This window comes from Clytia hemisphaerica, unplaced genomic scaffold, assembly GCF_902728285.1.
Source record: "Clytia hemisphaerica strain Z4C2 unplaced genomic scaffold, Clytia hemisphaerica genome assembly, whole genome shotgun sequence".
Classification (NCBI taxonomy): domain Eukaryota; kingdom Metazoa; phylum Cnidaria; class Hydrozoa; order Leptothecata; family Clytiidae; genus Clytia; species Clytia hemisphaerica.
The window spans coordinates 353,121-360,302 of record NW_027103627.1 but is presented as its reverse complement, the minus strand read 5'-3'; the positions used below and the strand labels follow the sequence as shown (position 1 = coordinate 360,302).

Genomic DNA, 7,182 nt, shown 5'->3' with positions numbered 1-7,182 from the left:
GTTTGTTCAGTGTGGTAAATCTATTTTAAAAACCTGAAAAAAAGTTTGCTTACATTCGTTTAACTTTGCATGCGCACGTTCCACTTTTTCATGCAGTTGTGATAGCCTAAATAACTTACGCTCTAGGGGTTTGGTGAAATAGCTCCAATTCTAGCTTACCGAGTTAAGGCATTTAACGGTGGTTAGACTAGGCACACAGACAGTCATACAGGAACACCATAAAGTGAGAGTATATAGCTAAAAACTCAAAAAGTCTAGTTTCCTGAAGGCCCGTCTCTTCATTGTCTGCGCTGCAATAATATCTTAATGGCTTCAATCCTTTCAGCTTGGACTAAAGATTGCATCATGAAAAAGTACCATGCACTTTAAAAAAAATTAGGCACATTTCAACTTTTCGACTGTACGTCTGAATGGACCAGAATGACAAATGACGTTTCTTTATTTTTCTTTTGACTGCAATCACAGCGTACGCAAGTGGAGCCCGGGCCTTAACTAGGATTGGTCTATTTCAGATGGCGCAGAAATTTTTGATAAATTTTATACGCAGTATCATCTTATCATCTTACTATTGTCTATTAGGCAAAGTAGCAATAGAGAATTGTTGAAATATATAACAGCCAAGAAAAATAAACAAGCTATTTCTGATTGGTTTCCTTGTTGATTTATTCACCGCTATATATATTTGCCTACAATCTAAGATGTCTGCAGCATTATCGGAAAAGGTCTATTTAGTGAATGATCATTACATATATTGTTGTAAGAAAAAACAAACAAACAAGGAGATGTGACAGGATGTGAAAGTCAGTAACATAATGATACCATGATTTTCGAAATATGTTTTTGAGAAGCTTTTCCAGCTTTTCCTTGAATTCTATTAAATTGTCAAGGTGCATGAAGGCATGAATTCTTCAAGTATTTTGTTAATGGAATATCATTTTTTTCAATCAATTAATAAATAATTAAATTAATCAATTATTCCTGATAATTTTTTATGCTTTAATTTTGAAAGCATTAAAAGCTTTATAAGTGCATGACATGACCTTTCTGTGGGGGCATTTAGTGAAAGCTATGACTAGTTTAGATTTTTGTTACTTAGCCTGAGTCTTGTTCAGCCCCTGGTTGGTTTATGTTATGAACTTTCTGACGTTGTTGCGTGCATCTATCAAAGTCCAACCTGCTCTACGCCATCAAACGAAACTAACAACAACCTAAATGTGCTTCACTTTTTTTTGCTGGAGAAAGCGTTAAGTCATATCTAGCCCTTCCGGTTTTACAGATCTGTGGGCGGTAGCCCGGGGTCCACTTAGAGCTTTTTTATGGACTTTTTGGCGCTGATAAGTGGCCCGGTAGTATATGGTAATATGCTTTTGCCTAGGCGGACTGTAAAACAGTCCGCCAGATTTTAGTTGTTTTTGGAAGGTAAAAACAGTATGAAGCAATATTTTTATTTGAGAATAAGGGATTGCAAATCTGTTAATCGTATTTGTTTCTCATTTTTGATTATATCTTTCAACTCCAAGTAGTTTTATTGTTATTTTGATTTTTAATTTTTTTTTTCAAAATGGCGACCTCGCCAAACGCTCCTAGTTTACTTCACTGGACTCAGCGTCATAAAAAATTATCAAAAAGCAAAGTTCAGCTAGAAGTAGACTCTAGTCTATGTGGGCGGCAACTATTTTGCAGCTCGAACCAGTGACGTCATTTAGTGTTCATCAATGAAGAGTAAGCTCGAAGGGCTAGAATCGCAGGCAAGAAAAAGTAGGATAGGAAATAGTGATTTCTTTGTTTCACTGTTTGACTCATTCACTTTACGAGCTAGAGCATGTACACTAATGACCCACTAAGGCTTAGCGACATGGAAAAAGAAAACCAAGGTAAAGAACTTTACATAAATATACACTATGGTAATTACACCAAATTACCTTCTTACATTTTTACATTTTGTTAAAAAAACCGTTGAGGATGCTAATACCTAATAGCATGGCCCAATGTCACGAGAGGTTATTGAAGAAGTCCTCACCAGGACCGGGCCGAAAACCTCGTTGACTGACATCTTCAACTGATGACCTCATCATACGGTTTGAAAACATTTCCAACAAAAATTAATTAGCTAAACAAAATTCTAACAAAATTTGAGGATTACCCTACACAGAGCATTGCACTTTGCTCGAATATGTTAAATAATTGAAAAAAAGACTGATGTTCCCGTAATACCACCAATCATACCATCTGAATTTCGGCTGTGAGAATCGAAGACATAAAAACTATTGTTGCCAAACATAAATGCAGTACCGTTGCCACATGCTAGAAAGATTCCACAACTAAAAGTAGGAGGTGGTCTAATAAAACCTCTGCTGTCTTCATTTAAGACTGACACAGTCACAGGGGTACGTTGAAATTCAATAACATCGTTTTCAATGCTTAATTGGGAAGGCAGCTCGGTCAAATCGATGTATTCGTTAGTATAGCCAAGACCTCTGTATAGGTCATTGCCTAACCTTAGTATAATATCAAGATCAGACCTTTCCCAATCTCTTAGAAGTTTTAAATGAGAGTATAATATCGCGGATGTAGACATATACATACATTGAGTACCTGCTTGGGGACCAAATCTAATATGTCTACGTTCCCTTGATTGTAAGATGCACGGACTACCTTGCGCAAATTGACAGGACCAGGATTAGTTTCAATATCACCATAGGTTATTAGAACTATGCTTAGATATAGCGTCGCAAATAAAAATGGGGCCGGTTTTAGAACCTGGGAAATGCCTTTGCTGGAAAAAGATGAGTTTAGAACTAGATGGCGATAAATGGAACGGAGGTCTAGTTGCCGGGTACCATTAAAATTGCCTATTGAAATACGGTAAGCCTCTATGGATATCATGATTTCTCACGAGGTGTCGAATGAGGAGTATAAGACGAATTAAAAAGACGTAAAATTGTTTTGTATATTTATTTCAAATATTCAGTGAGCTGAGTAAGTTTAGTTCAGTAAATTTTGATAGTGATAGATGCTGAGTAAGCTGATAGTGCCGATTGAGCTGATAGTGCCGATTAAGCTGATAATGCTGAGTATAACCCCTCACACAGAGTGAAGGGTGGTCTTGAAATCTGTAGAAAAACAAAAAAAATTAGTAAGATGTATATTGTACGACATAAAGGTGATAGGGTGGACATCGAAAAATTCTTTTGTTCCTGTCGCAGCGTGTCTTATAAGTACCAGGCGGGCGGGTGGTCGGCAAAAATGACTTATCTGATATTCCAATGGCATATTGGCAGCCACCCACGCTGAAGCTTTTGAGGAGCGGACCAACGATGTAAAAATAATAGATAACCAACTTGCCTTGATTCTCAAAAAACATCCGTGTTATGGTTGTAAAAATATTAATGACATTTTGCATCGTAAAAAGTGCAATTAAATAAAAACTTGCTTCATTTGCAACCTTCTATTGGACAGAATCGATCACGTGATGTATATTTTTCCAAAATTTGGGTTAGAAAAAGTGTATTTTCCTATAGGCAGCCTCACAGAAGGAGTTTTTTAATTAGATATTATTGTTCTATAAACATTCATCTGTTTATTTTGTATCAGGCAACCTTCATGCACTTTTCATTCGTGAGATATCGCACTTCAAATCACACATATATTTTTCAGATAATATCATTTTATGAGCGTTTATTTATCCAGATGAAGATTAAGTGGTATCAGGCCGATCCGTAGTCAATTTGTCTAAGGATTGGTACCTTTATCTTTTGAAAAAAATTCCAAAATTTGCAGTAAATAACAATTCAAATGTTCTATCAATTCAGTGGATGTCAAAAAGTGTGTCAAAATCTAGCTAAAAGTATAACACGCACTGCACACAGAGCTATTTAAAGGAGTGCTCATTTCAATAGGAAAACAATGGTTGTTCTCTTGGGAGAAGTGCCTTCTAGAGTTAGTTGGTTATCTATTATTTTTACATCGTTGAGCGGACCTTCATTTTTATTGAATTTTGATTTCTCGGGTCTTTTTACAAACTTTCTAACCCGGCTTTTAGAGAAAAGAGTGACAAAAGTTGGGAACCAACTCAAAAATTTTTGATGTCCGCTGGGGCTGCTACCATTATTAACTTAGATTATTCTAGAAAAAAATTTGAATCATCATCTGTCACCCCTTATTGTACAAAAGATTTGACTTTTGATTTGGTTTTGAATACCTTAAGAGTATAAATTAATGCGGGGCTAATTAATGCGAATTTGGCCCAATTCGCATTATTAAATACCGCAAAACTTAATGGTTAAATATTTTGGTCATTCGCATTAATTCATACTCTTAAAAAAGGTTAATTTAAGACTTAAATAGTCTTGGAGGAAAGAAGTTTTTCCGTCTCAGCTGCTATTGTTTATAGCAAAATAATGGGCTATTCCATTTTTTAACCACTCACGGGTATTGACAAACTTTTCCAGGGAGGTCTGAGCCTTGATTTTCCAAGGGCCTTTTGGTTATTTTCAGATTTTCCAAGGGGGTTATTAACCCTTTCCGGACGCACGGGCCACTGGGTGGCCCATGAATCGTGTTCCTATATGACGCACGGGCCACCGGGTGGCCCATAGCTTTGTAAAAGATTTTAACAGTTTTTGCGCCAAAATACAATAACATGGTTTTGAATAATAATTTTGAGATAAATTTCCCGTAACCTGCAAAAAACCGCTTTTCGATATCTTGTTTACAACAAGAATTATAAAGTTTATGACATGAAATTTTTTTTACCCGGTCAGTAATTCAATTCTCTAAATCATATTCAAAGTTCAAGGCGTAAAGCAAATGCCTTTTACTCTATTTCTTTATTCAAAGTCAAAAATTTTGCCTTTCCGAAAAAAAATCTACCGATTTTTCGGTCACGTGACCAGGTGTCAGCCATATTTAAAAATTTTTTTTTGGTATTTCAAAACCCCTATTACATGTGAAAAAAATTACGTATTACTTATCGTGATATCTTTTATCAATCACTTTCTATTGCAATTTTCGTAAAGTCAGTCAAAAATCGAATTTTTGTTTGCGTCATATAGCCGTGAAATCATGCGTCCAGAAAGGGTTAAAGGTTTCCAGGGGGTTCTCTCCTCCTAAACTGGCATCAATAGTCACTTTCCAGGCCCTTTTTCACAAAATTTCACCTTCCAGGGGTGTTGACTCCTAATTTCCAGGGGATAGTTTGTTATCCCAGTTTTCCAGGGGGGTTAGTGAAAAAAGTTCGTCAATACCCCTTGTACAATTTTTCTTTGGAATAGCCCAATACTATTCTTATAAGACAATTAAAATCATCCCAGTAAGTACTAACCTGGCCTCGAACACCAGTGATGACAATGGATGGAAATGATTCTTCTCAGAAGTTTTCGAGAGTTGACTTTCAAGCTGAAAAAAAACAAAAAATAAAAAAAATCAATTCATTGAACTCAATCGAACACCAATCACCAGACGATCTCAATCGAACGGAATCAACGATCGAACCAGTCGAACCAAATCGAACGCAATTCGACAATCGAATTTCAATCGGTCGATTGCGTTCGATTTGGTACGATCGTCGATTGCGTTCGATTGAAATCGTCTGGCAATCAAAAAACGCTAATAAGCTGGTTGTCAATCCTTGTTTAGTTCTATCAGCCATTTTCAAAGATGCAAGGACAGAATCTGTGTTTAAATTTTTCTGTCTTGCTGCTGGTTGTTGCTTAAGCGTATATCAATAATATGTTCTGTTTGCGTTATAAAATATCCCCAAATCCAGTCAGTTGGCTCGATCATGTCAGTGAATTTCAAGTTGATAATTTCAATGAAGGTGGACGAAAAAAAACTTAAATGGTACTCAATGTGGCAAAGTGTTTGCCGCAAGCAAAAGTTGGTAATGCAAAGTATCCCAAAATTGCATTTAGCAGACACAAAAAAAAATTTCATAATGGCGGGGCATCATGAGAGAGCAATCAGAATACAAAATAAACAAATTTCAAAGGCTCACAAACCAGCCAAGGACTTTTTACCCGCGTTTTAAACTCGTTTTTCAGCAATGTTTATTCTTTACACTTTCATTTTCAAAATCTGCTGAACGCGCATTATGGCTTGTGACGATTTCCTTGCGTAACATCATCTGTGCTGTGGTGTGGTGGGTGAAGTGAAAACTTGAAGCGAATGGTGATGTAGAAAAGGGCTTGGCTATTCAAAAAATTTTCTGACATTGTGATTGGGCCGACTTGGGATTTATGTTTTGAAAATCGGGCAACGTGAACAGAACATATTATTGATGCATGATGGTTGCCCGACACAAATTTTTGACTTGCCCGATCGAGCGCCTGTAAGTAAAATAGCGGTTTTTCAGACAGTCACTGGTTGCTCGATTAAGCTACATACTGTATGTAAAACGCACAGTGTGCTCTACTGGCGATCTTAAGTGAAAGCTTTTCCACCAGAAGGTTACAAAATATGATGGACTTCTTGAGAAAACAGTTTTAATCAAACTATAAAGCTAAAATTTCGATTCATTAGCAACAGTATAATAACACATTTACATACCTTGCAGCTTGGATAATTCCAATAACAGTGATAGCTGATGAATAATATGAAGAATTACTGGTCGATCAGCAACAATATGGATATGACAAAATATTAATATGGATCAAATAACAGCAAACGTATGTAAATATTTATAAGTGGCAAAACGTGTCTGCAGTGTGAATTTTAGACTGATTCATCAGGATGTCCTAATGCACAAAGTCTTTGAAGGAACAAGTTCATTCCCAAACTTCTTCTTCATGTTTCCAAGGAAGGAGTCGAAGCGCCTGGTGTTGAAGTTGTAAATGTAAAGAGCGCGAAAGCTTACAAAATAGAAAAGAGAGTGCAAGGAGCAAACACAGCACGGATAGAAGTGAGAGGACAGAAAAACAGAACACGGCACGGACTGCGGACAGACAGGACAGGACAGACAGACACACGGAAAGTTCCTCTTGAAAGGCCCCTTCGCAAGCGCGCTGGGCCAATAAAAGAAATATGATTAAACGATTGACTTTTTATTTTAATGTTTTTTGTTTTCATAATGACCAATAAAGTCTGTCAAAATGGAAAAATGAGCTAAAATTGCTTGATACACGGCCAATTTTCGTTCTGTTTACTTGATATTTTTCGTGCAAATTTACATGGGATCAAAGCTAA

General features: G+C 36.5%; 1 long non-coding RNA gene across 1 annotated transcript; it reads right to left on the bottom strand.

The window, feature by feature from the left end:
* Nucleotides 1–2,941: 2,941 nt before the first annotated feature.
* LOC136802520 (uncharacterized) lies at nucleotides 2,942–6,727 on the bottom strand. Its single transcript, XR_010846018.1, has 3 exons — nucleotides 6,547–6,727; nucleotides 5,324–5,397; nucleotides 2,942–3,113 (listed from the first exon to the last, which is right to left on the bottom strand). It is a non-coding gene; the product is annotated as an uncharacterized lncRNA (long non-coding RNA).
* Nucleotides 6,728–7,182: the final 455 nt, after the last annotated feature.